The sequence below is a fragment of the Vigna radiata genome, chromosome 1 (genome assembly GCF_000741045.1).
Source record: "Vigna radiata var. radiata cultivar VC1973A chromosome 1, Vradiata_ver6, whole genome shotgun sequence".
NCBI classification, from domain to species: Eukaryota; Viridiplantae; Streptophyta; class Magnoliopsida; order Fabales; family Fabaceae; genus Vigna; species Vigna radiata.
The window spans coordinates 2,822,762-2,839,925 of record NC_028351.1 but is presented as its reverse complement, the minus strand read 5'-3'; the positions used below and the strand labels follow the sequence as shown (position 1 = coordinate 2,839,925).

The 17,164-nt window shown below is 30.3% G+C and overlaps 1 long non-coding RNA gene and 2 pseudogenes across 1 annotated transcript; all 3 read right to left on the bottom strand.

The window, feature by feature from the left end:
• Positions 1 to 1,896: 1,896 nt before the first annotated feature.
• On the bottom strand, positions 1,897 to 2,944 carry LOC111241829. The gene is made up of 2 exons (XR_002668132.1): positions 2,886 to 2,944; positions 1,897 to 2,605 (listed from the first exon to the last, which is right to left on the bottom strand). It is a non-coding gene; the product is annotated as an uncharacterized LOC111241829 (long non-coding RNA).
• A 3,408-nt stretch (positions 2,945 to 6,352) lies between these two features.
• LOC106755631 lies at positions 6,353 to 7,920 on the bottom strand (annotated as a pseudogene).
• A 1,060-nt stretch (positions 7,921 to 8,980) lies between these two features.
• LOC106755621 lies at positions 8,981 to 14,795 on the bottom strand (annotated as a pseudogene).
• Positions 14,796 to 17,164: the final 2,369 nt, after the last annotated feature.

Here is a 17,164-nt window from a genome sequence, read left to right as displayed (position 1 = left end):
TTCAAGCATAGCAATTCTTTCATATATCGGGATGTCCAACTCACATTTATCCGATTCAGTTACATATGCATCCAAAAATGAAGAGAAGAAAAACATTAATAATAAATTAAATAACTTTAATAAAAAAAAAAATGATTGAAACAATTAATGTGTAAACCCTGAGGAGAGGTCGAGTGAATCTTGATGCGCGTACATTTTAGATTTATTAATATAGTCCATTACTTTGATTTACTTGTTCTTTTATGTTTTGATTCAGAAATATTTCTCAAATCAAACCCATGTTTCAATTGAGATTTAATAATAAAACATTACTAATTATTATTTTTTCATCTTGTAAAAAGACTTAAACATTTATTTTCAAAAAAATTTATTCAAACCTCTCATTTCAAAGTTTTTCCTACTTTTCATTTAATATATCATAACAAAATTAATAGAAATTCAATAAAATATATTCAAACAATATTATATATAATAATTTCCAGATATTACTTAAAATTTATGATAAAACTATATGAAATATTAATTTAAATAATATTTTATGAATAAAAAACTAACTTGTAATATAACGAAGTATATTATAATTCATAATTTTCTCATTTTTTGGTAAAAATATTTTAAGCATACAATTAATTTTTTATTCTTTTCTGCATAAATTCGTTTTCTTGATATTTTTAATATCCAACAAAAAAAATATTAAAAAAAATAATGATAAAAAAGTATGAGAGGAATGAGCTTAACCAACAAAATAATGATTTCAATAAACAGCCATTTCTCTAAAAAATTTTTAAATCAAATAATTTCAATCTATGAAATTGATTTATTTCCAAACACGAAAATCTTAATAATCTAAAGCATTAATAAACATTTATAAAAAATAAGTAAATGTAAGGCAAAAAAACATTACTACTACACTTAAGACCTAATCCAAAAAAAATTAAAATAAAATAAAGAACAAAGTAAAAGAAGAGATAAATAAAAATTTCATGACCTGATATGACCAGTAAAAAAGTTGTTAAATACAAAAATTATCTATGCATAGAATTGAACAAAATCCTATGGTTGGGATGCTTTGGGGTTTAAAAAAAAAATTCATTTCTTTTAGCACCCCCATTTCTTATCCTCGCACCCCCCCTCCATCATCTGCTTAGCTAATGGGCCGGGTAACAAAAAACAAAAACAATAACTCTTTCTTCTGCACCCCTTGTTTTACTTAAGATAGTTAAATTGCTATTAAATAAAGTTTTTATAGAATCAATGTGATTTAATTCTTTTTTTTTTGTGAAAAGTGATTTCAAAAAAATAGAATATATTTTCTATATGGAGAGAAGTTACATTTTTCAGCTTTACTAAAAATTACTTTACTAAATATTTTAAAAATATTACAAATTTAATTTGTATATTACTTAATTTAATGGAATACTATTCCATATAAAAATTTCTCTAATATCTAAACATTTGTTAGATTTCTCTAATGGGGTTGCATTTGTTCTCTTTTCAAGTTATCAATCAAAATATAAAAGTATTTAGAAGCTCTCTAATAAAGATGCTAGAGTTTATTCGATTTATATAAATGTATTTAAATAAGAACATTAATATAAATAAATATCAATTATACAAATAATAACATTAAATTAAATGCAAATCAATTTTCAATCACTAATAAGAAAATGCAAAATACAAAACTAACAAAAACCTATACAACTAATGAGAACATTACATAATAAATCTTAAAAAGGTTTTATGACAAGACACCCGTTCACGCAATCCTGTAACACGAGCAATCCTGCTGTCCCTGTAGAAAGGAAAACTAATACAGCAAACAAAAAATTTAAAAGTACAATTTATAAAACGATTTAGCACAACAACACACAATAAACCCTCATAGCAAGAACTGAAAGAATGTTTGTCTCATGGCCGGCCATTAATGGTAAAGGCAGCGACGCCGCTCCACAAAGCAATGGAATATGAGACCACCCCAGCGGAGATGCCAACCCTAAGGGCGGCTCCGTCACGCCGGAGAATTGTTTTATGACGGTTACTTGAGAACATGCAAACACAATTTGTTTGCCCTCAAAAAAGTGCGAGACTCCAGATCAGAAATCTCCCGTCAATAAAATTATATTAAACAGAATAACAAAATCATTACAATAATAGAAAATAATATAATATAAAATGTCGGATGATCCGCTCAGGAAAAGAATTGTCATTCTCATTGATTTTTAAAATCTCTGAAGTCTGACATGTGAATTTTATTCTTAAATCATCATAGCAGAATAATATGTAAATAAATCAAAATTAGAAAACGTTAATCACAATAAGCCATTACGTGAATAACAATAAAAACACTTCGAAAACTAACAAATAAATGGCTCTCATACACGATTAAATTTCCGCTCAGGTAATAAATCGGAATAGCGTATACTGCAATTAAAGCAAGAAAATCACTGAGCCAAAACAAATCACAATATACGCAAGAAAACAATTAAAGAAACAAATACAACAACTAAATAGTTCTACCTGATAATGGAGATCAGAAATTGGTAAGGATTGTCGGTCACGGTAATTCAGAAACACGGACCAATGTAAAAATCGTCACATCTCCTTACTGATATTGTCGAATAAAGAGGAAAATAAATAGAGATGCAAATTCAAAATTAGAAAACAAAAATACAAAAGAAGCTATTTCAAACACTGGAGGCAGTAGAAAATCAATCATCAGAGACTTAAATACAAGGAATCATGGAACGAATCCAATCATATTGTTGCAGTTTTTTTTTCTCATCACATGATTTTAAAAGAAGGAAACAAAAATAGCATACAGAAGCATTGATCCTAAAATTAGAGAGAAAATTGGCGAGAAGTAAGAAAACCGGTTTGACTGAAACCTTAACAGATTGAAGAGGCGAAATACTGAGACACTGTGGGTTAAGCCCTTGCTTTGCGTATTTATAAACAAGGAGAAACCCTAAAATTAGAAGATGGGTGCGGAATGGGCCGGGTCCTGATAATTTGGGCCTTTTCTCTCTTCTGTTAACTTTCTTTATTCATATAATGGCAAGGATTTCGGTGTGCAACTCCAATTATTTCAAAAATTCCATAATTAATCTTAATGAATTTTTTTTATTTCCGTTTCTTAATTGACTCATTCTATATCTCCATATTTGACATCTCCAACCGTTTGATTAACTGATTTCAAAATAAAATTTTGGATCAAGAAAGATTTTGTATATAATATATAATTTAATATATTAGGTAGGATTTTGTATTATTGTATATAATAAATAATTTTAAAATATTAAATTAATCTAAGAATATATATTATATTTTAAATTAAAAATAAAATTTTAAGAATTTATTAAAAAAATTTAAAAATTCGTTAAAATATGTTAACAGATTATTAATACATGATAATCCGTTTAACAAATTTTTAAAAATTTTGTATTTTATTTAAAATTTAATAAATATTTAATTTAATACTCTAATATAATTAATATATTTAAATATATTAAAGCAGATTGTATATTTTTATTATTTTTGTTTTTTTATTTTCATTATTACTCTATTCTAATTATTTTTAACTTATATTATTCTTTTAATATAACTACTATATTAATAGAAATAATATTTTAATAATTATTAAAATATAAATATATATTAAATAATATCAAAACTTTTAATTAAACTACATTATTATTACATTTTAAATTTAAAAACAAAATTTTAAAAAGTTTGTTAAACGGTTTCTGAAATCCCGTTAATATATTTAACAAAAAAAAATTTAAATTTTGCTTTTTAATTTAAAAATTTCTAAATATCTATTTAATTTAATATTTAATATATACTAACATTTTAAAAATTATTTTATTCAACTAAAATAAATAAAAGATATTTAATAAAATAAAACAAAAAATAAAAAAAGATAAAAATTAAAAACTTATATATTTAAAAAACCAAAAAATATAAACATTAAAAATTAAAAAAACAAAAATACATAAAATTAAAACTAACATATATTTAAATATTAAATTATATTGAAGATTTATTTAATATTAAATTTAAAAACAAAAATTATTATAATAACATTATTTATAATAACCATAAAAACATTAAAACATATTAAACTTTATTATAAAACTAAAATAATATTTTTTAAAATAAGATAATATTATCTAACAACTCATGTTTTGAAGTTTAACTAATATTGTTTATGGAAATAACATCTAATAAAATGAAGGGATAAGATTGTATTGTGTTCTCTTTATATGTGCAAATCACAAAAGTACAAAGCTTTTTCAAATATTTTGCATTTGATCAAAAGAATGTCAAGATATAGGAAGATAATGTTCCTTCATGTGCTTTATGCTCTCTTCATCCACACAAACTATCTCTACAAAAACATATAATATTTGACTTCGTACCAAAAGGCTATCTACCTATGACATATCTTTTTCAAAAAATGTTATATAAAGAGGATTGTATAAAGAGAAGATAAAAATAATACGCTCATTACTTTTGTGATGTTATTATATTCTCTCAAAATTTCATCATCTAGCATGCTCTTTGAAAAGGAAAAGTTTATCACAAGTCTTCAAATTTATCTGTATTGAAATCTTATCCTGTCTATGAGAGTTATAACCTATATTTGTTTTCTAAAAACACCTTTGTTGTGTTTATTATTCAGAAGTGAATTAAAACACTTGATTATTTAACTTAATGAAATTAAATGGTCTAATCAATTAGATTAGTAACATACCACTAGTGGTGACACTCGTATAGTTATTGAGTTAGTTGTAAAAGTTGTAATGTTTTGAAAAATTAGTGAAACTTTTAAGCTTAAGGAAGAATTGAACATAATTTAATTTAGAACGAATCAATATAAAAATAGGTTTGACTTATTGCTTTGGATTTTAAAAGTTTTTCTAAACACTTTTAAAAATACTTAAGAGTGTAACACTTATTACAAACCATCTCATGCATGTAAAAACACTTATTTTCAAAAGTTAAAAAAAAAAAATCTATTCAAACCTCTCAAAGTTTGTCCTACGTTTCATTTAATATATCATAAAAAATTAATAGAAATTCAATAAATATACTCAACTATATATATATATATATATATATATATATTTTAAATAATATTTTATGAATAAAAAACTAACTAGTAATATAATGAAGTATTACATAATTTATAATTTATCGCTAATAATTTATTAAAAAAAGTATAAAAATTGTATACGATTATCGTACTTAAAAAAGAATATTAAATATACTACGTAATTGAATTATTAAAACTAACCCAATTGTTTGAAATAATAATTTATATTTTTCATACTAAATTCATTGACGATAGGGAACAAACATTAAAAAATGTTAAAAGTAACAAAAGTAATTTATTAACATTAAATTGATCCATGACAATATTTGTAAATCGTAGGGACTTAACTTAAAATATATTTAAGTTAAATGTTTTATATTATTTTACTTAAAGTAAGTGTCTATAAAATTATTAATTAAAAATATTCTTTTATTACTTTTATTATATAAAAAAAACAAGTAATTTTTAAAGAAGATATAACACATAAAACTTAAATCTGATCTATATAAAAAGTTAATGTTATCTTCTACTCAAAACCTTAGCATAATAATGATAACAATCTGATTTATAAGTTTTTTTATCTTATAATAAGATCAATTTTATCATAATCTAAACCTTAACTAGAACTTAGATTCTTAATCAAAATTTTGAAATAAAAATGTACCGTATGATGAATCAACTCATTGTTAATAGGATGTTTTTAGAAAAAAACGTCGGAAGATTATTTTTAATCCTAAGTGATTGAAAATCAAACGGCCTCTTAATAAGTTAATCGGTCATGTTTCCATTAGATATCAACATCGCAAATCGAACATATTTATAGATAAAATATATTTATCTACTTTGTGTCATGATTAGGCCAATCTTAATTAAAAGCTTATTTCGAAACCTATAAATACATAAATAAAAGAAATTGTATTTATTGTAATTTTAATATTTTACTCTAATAACCTATTTAAATATATAAGTGATCTGAGGAATGAAATACCTTTCATATATATTCACCCACAAAAATTGAAGTTGAGAATAAAGAATCCAAAATAACTTTGTAACAAACACCTAAAATGATCTTAAAGGAGTGGAAGAAAAGTATGAAGAAATATTAATCTTAATTTTCCACTCCAGAACCGAAACAAAGACCTTTTAACATTGTGAATAGGAAATCATAAGATGTGAAACAAATGTACTAAAACGTTTGAGCAACGTGAACCTTAATTTTCAGTCGAACAAAATGTTGAAACATAGGACAATTACATATACTCAAATTCTGCATACAACGTTGAAGTCAAAGTTCAAACACAGATATACGTCACATACTAGTGTTCCAAGTAAACAAGCTCAATGATAGAGAAAAGAAAAAAGCAACTAATCGATGACACCAATTTCTTCCACTACAGCTTCACCATGTTTAATATCTTTACTCTCTTGTGCATTGACTTGCTTCCTTTCTGTGATCTGAAGAAACTGAATCAAGCTATGCAGGCAAGCGTCCGCTTCTTCATCAACTGATTTTGGCATCAGATTCTCAGCAACATCAGCAGGGGTGATCTTTGTCTCTTCCAACAGCTTCCCAATTCTAGGAAACAAATGGTGAGACTCAACATCTAAGTAGTTCTTGGCAAGAACCTTAAATGCCTCATAGCAACAATATGACAGTTCTATGTGCTTATCCATTCTCCCTCTTCTAATCAAAGCAGCATCAAGTTTCTCCACAAAGTTAGTAGTAAAAACCATGATCCTCTCACCTCCACAAGCTGACCAAATCCCATCTATAACATTCAACAGTCCAGAAAGTGTTACCTTACTTCCTCTGTCTTCATCATCTTCATCACCACCCCTTTTGGAAGAAGAACTTTTCCCCTCCCTACCCTTAACTTTTTCCTTCTTCTTCTTCCTCTGACCAGTGAGATCAAGAGAGCAATCAATGTCTTCAATCACTATAATTGACTTTCTCAAATCCGAATTATCCTTCACCGCCGTCAACTCAAGATCATACACATCATAGTTCATGAAATTAGCCATTGCAGCTATCATGGTAGATTTCCCCGTACCAGGAGGACCATACAGCAANTACCCTCTTTTCCACGCCTTCCCAATCTTGGCATAATAACTCTTCCCACTCTTGAACTTCACAAGGTCATTCATGATACCTCCTTCTCCTTCGCACTCATTGCAAGAGTCTCAAAAGTCGCCGGATGCTCAAAAGCCACATGGCTCCACCTTGTGGAGCTGTTGGTGTAAAGCTTCAGCTTTCTGTTCTTGGTCTCAATGGCCTTTGCTTCTTCCAAAACATGTTTGAGGTAAGTCTGAGTGATGAGGGTTCTGTGGCGTTTGTGAAAGGTGAGTTTATAGAACCTTTTCTCATCCGAAGAACGATAGACAGAAAAGGAGTAATTTTTAGGGGTGATTTTGTAGGAACCCCACCAGAGCTTCACCCCTTGGAACTCTTGTACGATCTCTTCGTTGTCATCCATGCTAAGGACAAAAGGGCTGTGTGTGTCTTTGACTTTGATGACTTCTCCTCTGAGCCTTGTGGCGTTTTGCGAAGAGTGTTCGCTGAGGTAGGTTTGGATGGCAGTGTAGGCTTCACTTTTGATGAGGCGTTCGCCGGTGAATTCGTGGAAGGTGATTCTGATGTAAGGGTAGACGAAGGTGGTGAATTTGTTGGTGTACCGTCTAACACGAGCTTGAAGATTTGAAGGAACCAAGCGCATGAACATGGCATATATGAACATGACTGAGGCCATGAATGACCCTGCTTGTGTCCATGTTTGGTATGTGTTATTTGACATTATCTCACACCAAAATCTTGCTTATGTTGTTCTGACTAGATTATGTCTGCAAGAGTTTGGTTTGTCAATCATTTTCTGCTGTATTTATAGAGTTGTGCTTAGGTTTGGATGGACGCATTGGTCAAAATTGCTGACCAAGCAGATTTATTGAACTTTTTATAAAATTAGTTTTGTAGGAAGTAAATCAAACTCTAAATTCAAAATTATTTTAGGGTAAAACTATAAATAATTAAGACTTCTAAAAAAATATTATTTTATTATATCTTAAACTTAAAAAAAAAATATTATCTTATATTTCAAAATTTTATGTTTTTCTTTAATTTATTTAAGCGACTTTTGATATAAAATTATTATAGAGTCATAAAATTCTTAAATGAATAATTTTTAAGTGGGGATAATCTTTAATAATGTGTCTCAATTTTGCTAAATAACTAAATTGAAAACTAACATAAATACATCTTTCTCATGTAATACTAATTTGTGTAAGAAATGTTAAGTGAAATTGCATGCATAATTTTAATTTGTTTGTAGACTTTTTCCATTGTAGATATCTGCATTTTTTTATAACTTATTTATACTACATATAATATTCTTAATTTTAGAGAAAAAAAAGAATTGATGTATTTGTTGAGTATATATCTAGACTTGATAGGAGGAGAGTCAAGGAAATTAAGAATATTTGTTTGAAAAAATATCTCTTAGCAGATGGGGATGAGAATAACGTGAAAAAAAGAGTAGGGTTAATAGTTTCCATAATGCAAAAGGCTGCTGAAAAAAGGTCAAAAAAACAAACATTTAATTATAAATGAAGAAAAGTCTTATGCATATTTTTGTTTGCTGGATATATTTTGCACCTGTCTTTATCGAATAACATTATAACTTTTCATGAAATATTTGAGAGATAATTTTGAATGAGATTAAGAAATATAATTTAAGTTTAATTCCATCTCGCAAAATTAATTTATAAGACATATTAAAAATAATTGTAGAAAATTATATTTTTAATGTTCAACCGATAACACCAAAAAACAAAGCTCAAAATTGTGTCAAGAAGGATAACTTAGGTTCCTAGGTTATATTAATTTAAAAATCATTATCCAATTCTTTTAATTACCATCATCAAATTTGACTCAAGTTTTTCCAAGAAACCATAATGCTTGGGGGGAAGAGAGAAAATTACGCCAATAACACCGTTATCGGTACCAAAGATAACTGTTGGAATCTGCACAACATCATAAACCGGCAAGCGCATTTTGACGAAGCGACGCTGGAACCGATTAATAAACTCTCCAAGGTGATAATTACCAACAAGTTCAAGTTGATCTTCCAGTGTCTTTCCTAAAAGTGAACAGATTAAAATTTCTTCCTCCACTCAGGTAAATGTCATCGCCAAGGATTTCAACAGCCGACATCCAATCAAAATAGGGGTCTCGGGATATTTCCTGATCTTTAATAAAACCTATTTCCTGCTAACAATAAAGAACATGCACAGAGAAATCCGTTATTCATCCAAAACTATAAGCAGCACAACAGTTTAAAATTTGACAAAACCAGATATAAATTTGACTCAACATACAAATTTAACCAAAAAAAAAAGGAACACAGGATTGGAAAGGTTAGCATTTGTGACAATGAACTTCCGCTTTTAGAAGCTTACCTTGACGTAGGATAACAAGGAAAGTCTCTCATCATCACATGCTACAATAAAATTTCCTCTAGTTTGCATAGAATAAACTATGGTGCCTGCATCATGTTCACATTCAAACTGCAATTCATGGGTTCCATCATCACGTAGCACCCACTTGTACAGCTGGATTTTAAAATCAATAGCAGCAAGTAATTTATCATTAAATGCATTCAAGCAAGATACCCGTCCTTCTGTCTCCTTCTCGGCAATTAGCTGTAGTTTTCCATCTTCAACAACAGTAAAAACAAGAATTGTACCCTACATGTTTTAAAACGGGGGAAGTAAGCAGGAATTAGAAGCTTTTACAAGAACAACACAAGAAAAAATACAAATTTATCAACTTACTTTTTTTTCCAGTGCAGCAGTTCCAACACAGTAATAAACATTATTATCATCTGAGAATGAGCAGCTAATTATACAGCAACATTTCTGATTTGTGTCATATGTTGATTTCAGAAGAAAAGTCTGGTCGTCCAGTAAATGGACAAAGTACATTTCAGGGTTGTATTTAACACTACAAATAGCAAAAGTCCTAGATTGTTCCTGGTGGCATATATGATAAGCTTTCTCTCCAACCAATTGCGGAATGGAGCGTATATGTAGTTTTTGTTCGTCATTAATAGTGCCAATAATAAGCCCACTTTCTCTCGCAATTGCCAAACTGTTGGAAGTTATGAACAGTGGGTAATGAGTACCATGACATTTACATTAATGCACAATACAAGTTACAAGACCAGCACAAGCCAGATATATCAATAATTTTAGGGAGCCAAACTAACTGAAGGACCAAGATACCTGTCTGGAAAAGCAGCAGAATTCAAAGGACACATGTGACTCACTTCCTTCAGATTGACATTACTGTAAATAAACTCTTTGTTTCTGCTATAGATCACAACCGGCCGATCACATGAAACAAATACTCGTGTAGTATTAGTGGAGGAGATCATCTGTAATATGATAGGATGTGTCCCAAGAGATACTTTCTTCCTGGCTGTTAAGTCGCCAGTATTTTTGTTCAGCATGAAGATTAATAAGTGGCCATCAGCAAGGCCGCAAAGCAAGATATCTGGTGAATAAAATTTACAAAGAATCACTTTAAAAAGATATTTTTAACAAGGAAACTGCAATTAAACTTGTGAATTTGTAGTTTATGAATTCCTAAACTAATCCGTGAAGGACATTACAAAAACATATTAGTGTTGCTGATCTAGTATATCCCTCACAATGGCTACATGCAAAATCCAAAATCTCTACTCCATAGATTGAACTTAAAAGAGATGAGCATTTCATGGTATTTCAGAAACAAAAGAACTAAGCAGAACAACAGAATAAAAAACTATAAAAGCACAAAGAAGAACCTACCCCTTCGAAAGCACACAGAAGAACCGATCGGGGAATAAAAAGCCCTTCTAGCTGTTCCTTGGTGACAAGATTCAGATCGGGAAGAGAAAAAATCCTAACACTTATGTCTGTCCACATTCCAACAGCTGCAAGATGACTATGATCGGGATCTTCACCAATGGGATTGGTGTCTAAACATGAGATCTCATACTCCAGTTGGGCATGTTTTACTTCATGCAATATTCCATCTCCAATTTCAAGGTAAACCAATTGCCGTCCTCCTGCCAACAAAACCTGTATCAAGGTGTAATGATAGTCACCAATTTGACTGCAAGCTCAGTGTATATAGTTATTGTTAAAAAATAGATTATAAACCAAATTCAATCCTACAAAACCGGTTTGTAAAGTAAGGTTTGCATTCACCTATATACTCTAAATTGTCCTTATATCTAGTTGATGTGGACCCACAACACACATCCATCACGTCGGGTTATATGCATCTCGGACACGAGACTTAACATTAATGAATGATCCGATAACGACTCGGTAGCTGATGGAACATGACTAATAAAGACAAATTTCGCTAGCATAGGTTCTAACAATGACTTTGATACCATGTTAAGAATGGAACTTTCAATAAAATCAAACGAAGAAAATGCACATAATAGTGTAGATTGTAGGAAATCCTCTTAAAAGGCAACTAAGTAAAACTTGATAGGATGCCATACCAAAACAACTAATAGAGAACTAGATATCATATCAAAGGCCAAGCATAGAAGTTGTACCCAAGAACAATTTATTTTTCCAGCAGCAAGAATTTGATACTTCTGGCCAAAATCAATACTATAATCAAAATTTAGCAAAGATTATATTATTGTGTAGAATTTATTCTGTGGTATTTTAGTGTATCAGAATCTAGAATTATCTGTATTTTGGAAAGGGTCTATCCCAACTTTCGAGGAATTCAAATACGTAAAAATCGTGTTGCCATACAATAAACTTTTTATACCTTTAACATTCCACTGTTATTGGAATTTTGTTCTATGTTAATAAAGAAAATATTGGGCAGCTTAATATTAGAAGCTCTGAATTAAAATATCAAAACAGAAAACAGAAACAAAGTTATCGGTATAAAACAAATTCATAGTCATACAGATATTTAATATTGGAGCTTCACTGATCACCAAAATCTAAGTAAATGAAAAAACTAGAAGCAAGCATTAAGAAACTACAGAGCCTTCACGCCTAACTAACATCAGCTGAAAACCTTCAGGAAATTTTCCATGCTCACAGAAGACATTAAATCATCACTCAACATTTTTAAACAACCACTGGCAGATAGTTAGGGCTTAATTTTTTCAGCTGTCTTCCACTTTTTACTTTTAAGAATTAATCAAAGGTAGCATTTTTAGCATTCTACTTTCAGTAATCCTATAGCTTTCTAAACATAATATCACCCAAATAGAAGAACATGGTCTCAATATATTAAAATTAACCATAAACAGCTGCTCATGGTTCACCCACTTCCATCTCCTGGATCTGCCTCCACTAAGAAATGCCACATTGACAAGGAAACGCATTGAAATTATTAAAACACCGAGCAAAAATTTCCTATAATCAAACCTGGGTAGCATTTGCTGTTGCTACATTTACTGAAAAGCCCAATGGTGCAAACCATTCATTGCAGAGCTCTCTAGTTGTGGAACTGACCAGTCTGACAGAATTTGAAGTGACCTGTTATGATGGTTTATTAGATGATGGGAGGTAACTGACACAAAACAAAATAAAATGAAGCAAAAAAAGCATGGAAGAATACCCATTCGCATAAAAGTTTAATTTTTTATTTCTTTAAAATTCCAGATAATTAATTTAGATGCGCAGAACATTAAAAATATCCAATTATTATAGAAAACCAAAAATAAAAGGTATTAATAATCATTAGGTTTCTTAACATTCACTTTTTGTAAATGCCATCAGATAGATATAGGAATTAAATCAAGAAAACAAAACCAATATGGAAAGAAAATAAGGTAGGACCCTACTTGAACAAGTTGATTGTGAACAGCATCATGGCAAAATAATGTCTCCAACTTTGAACAAAATCCTTGAATCTCAGTGTCTTCCAGCACATCAATACTCATTTCTAAGATTCTTGTCGCATTAAGAAAACTCACAACCAGAAAAGTATCAAAAGGATCATCAGTTGAGGATCTTAGTGACCAAATTCCTTGGATAGCTTGAACCTTTACTGATGCCTGATCAAATAAATGCATGAAAAAATTAAATAGTATACAAGCCATGTGCCATTGATATAAGATTAATTTTATCTATTCTTTTGAATGTCTTGGGTAAATATGTTCCACACTAGGGTGGGAAGGTGAGCTGACCTGCTCTATTATATCAATGCCGATACAAACAACCCGGAGAGAAGAATCCTTGTCCTTTCCAGAGCAAGTTACAACCTGACGTTGGCCTTGCCTCTCAAGGTCTGCTACACAGAAGTCAAAAATGGGCCCTAAATTGACATAGCTTTCCATTACTTCCACAGAAGGAAGTTGTGCATCAGCATGCAGATTGAGTTTTATAAGCTGTGCAATTTACAATCAGAAATTGTCAATATGCTATGTCTGAATATGTAAGCAAAAGTATTAGATAGGTCATAATACAATTCAAAGTCATCAAAACAACTTAAAAATAGGTAACAATTTATCACAATCGCTTCATAATACAGATCCGTTCTTTCCCTCCCTTAATATTACCAAGTAAAAAGATTAAAACAAAAGAGAATATCACTTGAACAACCTTTCGCATCAGGCTGCAGATTTAGTTTTATAAGCTGTGCAATTTACCATCAGAAATTGTCAATATGTTATGTCTGACTATGTAAGACAAAGTATTAGACAGGGCATAATAAAATTCAAAGTCATCAAAACAAGATAAATATTACGTATTACAATTGCTTCTTAATATAGATACCTTTTTTCACTCCCACGTGTATTGACCTTCAGCTTTAAATTCTTACTAATTACAATAATATTGCAAATGCTTGCTAAAAGATTTGTTCTTTCTTTCCCTCCGTTATTATCTTACACCACAGAGAAAAAATATTACAACAAAAGAAACCATAATTTGAAAAAAAATAAAATAAAATAAAAAAACATAATTTTGGTGTATATGTTCTAACTAATTACCAATAAAATTAAATTTTTCCTCTTTTATGGAATTTCAAATTGCGAACATTTCTTATGTAGTGTTAAACTGTGTTTGGGCTACAATCTCTTCTAAGCTATATTTAAACAAGTACATCTAGAGTAATAAACTCTCAAATCTGAATACAATTAATAGGCAATCAAACCAACATAAGATACAAATTATATCAGATAAAATAATGAAACAAGTAAGCCTGCATACTTTGTAAAACAGAAATTTGGGAATAACACGTTATAAACTCAGAACAAAAAATTATAAAGTAATATGCTATTTCATTAGGCCACCTGTGAGTCTCCAGAACGTGAACCCACAAAGACCATTCCATCACCAAGGTATGAAATTGTAGATGCAAGGGAAGTCTCCACGAGGGGTTTTATTCTGAGTTCAGTTACCCTACAAAACAAATCCAAATGATAAGACAACAGAATTGGCGTATATACGGATTGTTTATTCAAAGAACAAGCTGACACCAAAGACAATAAAAATCCTGTTAAGTAAACATGAAAACGAGACAGATCACGTACTTTTCATTCTCATGAATAATAGTAAGGAGGCTAAGCAGCCCCTTATCATCACCAAGTAAATATCTAGAACCATCAGAATCAACTCTTCCATAAGCTTCCGTAACTGACTGAAAAGCACATAAGGTATAATTAAAATTGAAGGGAATTCAAAAAAACACGTATTGCATAAATTTCATGAAAATCCAAAAAGCCAGAATGGATGATTTAAATGGAAGAAACAAAAACTAGTATTTAACATTTCAGTAGATATGAAATCATTAGAACTGCAAATATTGTAGAATTTAGATATGAAATCTTCCGTTGATAAAGGTACTGTCTCAGGGCAGGCGTTGTGGGGGTGCTAACACCTTCCCCACACGTAACCGACTCCCGGACCTAGAGTAAACGACTCCGGGCAGGCGTTGTGGTTTTTTTTTTCAAATAGACCTTGCCTTATCCTTTATTATGGTTTTTTCCATCGTTTTCCAAAATAAACTATTGTGGCGACTCCAAAAATGTTTTTTTTTTTCAAAATCGTTTGCCCAATTTTGGATCGCCGTCGTCCCGTCGCGATTTCCGGTTGCGACACTAGGTTATCCCTATACTACATTAGTGGGGAAACTTAGTTTGTTCTTTTATGCATCATTAGTTCCCAAGTGCATTTACTACTAATTCCATTCCATTAATAAATCATAGGAGATATAGGTTAGTTTTAGTTGATTGTTGATCTGTAGGCATGAGTAGATTCAATTTCTTCATTATGTTTTCGTTCTTTACTGTCTGTTATAAACAGGTTATAGTTCATAGTGCTTACTAGTTTTTATTCTTTATTTTTTTTTTTCAATATAATTGTCCCCACCTAGTTTAGATAGCTAATAAAGAAAACAAAATCTAACTGTACATTTTCTAAACTCTCAGGAAAGGGACAGTTACATACATGAGCAAATATAATTACGTGATCACAGCGCAGGAACCGACAATTGTCACGCACTCCTGCGTTGAAACGGGTCATGATGTCTTAAATCTGATTATCGTGTAATCATCTATTCTTTTTCTTTTCGCATAGGTTTTTTTTTTCTACTTTTCACTTCTTTTTCATTATCAGGAAATGTACGCGGATCCAGATTTACTTGATTTCTGCTGACGGCTTAAAGGTTTATTTGTTCTTCCGTTGATAATTATATTTGTAAGTATTAAAACAAATATTGTATCAACAGAAGAACAAATAAACCTTTAAGCCGTCAGCAGAAATCAAGTAAATTTGGATCCGCGTACATTTCTTGATAATGAAAAAGAAGTGAAAAGTAGAAGAAAAAAAAAACATATGCGAAAAGAAAAAGAATAGATGATTACACGATAATCAGATTTAAGACATCATGACCCGTGAAATTGCCAACGCAGGAGTGCGTGACAATTGTCGGTTCCTGTGCTGTGACCACGTAATTATATATGCTCATATATGTAACTATGCGTTTCCTGAGAGTTTAGAAAATGTACAGTTAGATTTTGTTTTATTTATTAGCTATCTAAACTAGGTGGGGACAATTAAATTGAAAAAAAAAATAAAGAATAAAAAGAATAAAAACTAGTAAGCACTATGAACTATAAACTGTTTATAACAGACAGTAAAGAACGAAAACACAATGAAGAAATTAAATCTACTCATGCCTACCGATCAACAATCAACTAAAACTAACCTATATCTTTTATGATTTATTAATGCAATAGAACTAGCAGTAAATGCACTTGGGAACTAATGATGCATAAAAGAACAAACTAAGTTTCCCCACTAATGTAGTATAGGGATAACCTATAGTCGCAACCGAAAATCGCGACGAGACGACGACGATCCAAAATTGGAAAAACGATTTTGAAAAAAAAAACATTTTTGGAGTCGCCACCATAGTTTATTCTGGAAAACTATGGAAAAAACCATAATAAAGGATAAGGCAAGGTCTATTTTGAAAAAAAAAAACCACGACGCCTGCCCGGAGTCATTTACTCTAAGTCCGGGAGTCGGTTACGTGTGGGGAAGGTGTTAGCACCCCCACAACGCCTGCCCTGAGGCAGTACCTTTATCAACGGAAGATTTCATATCTAAATTCTACAATATTTGCAGTTCTAATGATTTCATATCTACTGAAATCAGTGTATGTTAAATACTAGTTTTTGTTTCTTCCATTTAAATCATCCATTCTGGCTTTTTGGATTTTCATGAAATTTATGCAATACGTGTTTTTTTGAATTCCCTTCAATTTTAATTATACCCTACCCGGAGTCGGTTACATGTGGGGAAGGTGTTAGCACCCCCACAACGCCTGTCCTGAGGCAGTACCTTTAATTAGAAAGGCGAACTTGATGTGGTTTTTAAAAGATGTTTAGTTTCCCCTAAAATAAAAATAAAATAAAACTTTAAAGAAAACAAAATATATAGACAAAAGATTTCCAGTTAGACTGAGAAATCAGTATTTCCAGTTAGACTGAGAAATCAGTATTTCCAGTTAGACTGAGAAATCAGTATTTCCAGTTAGACTGA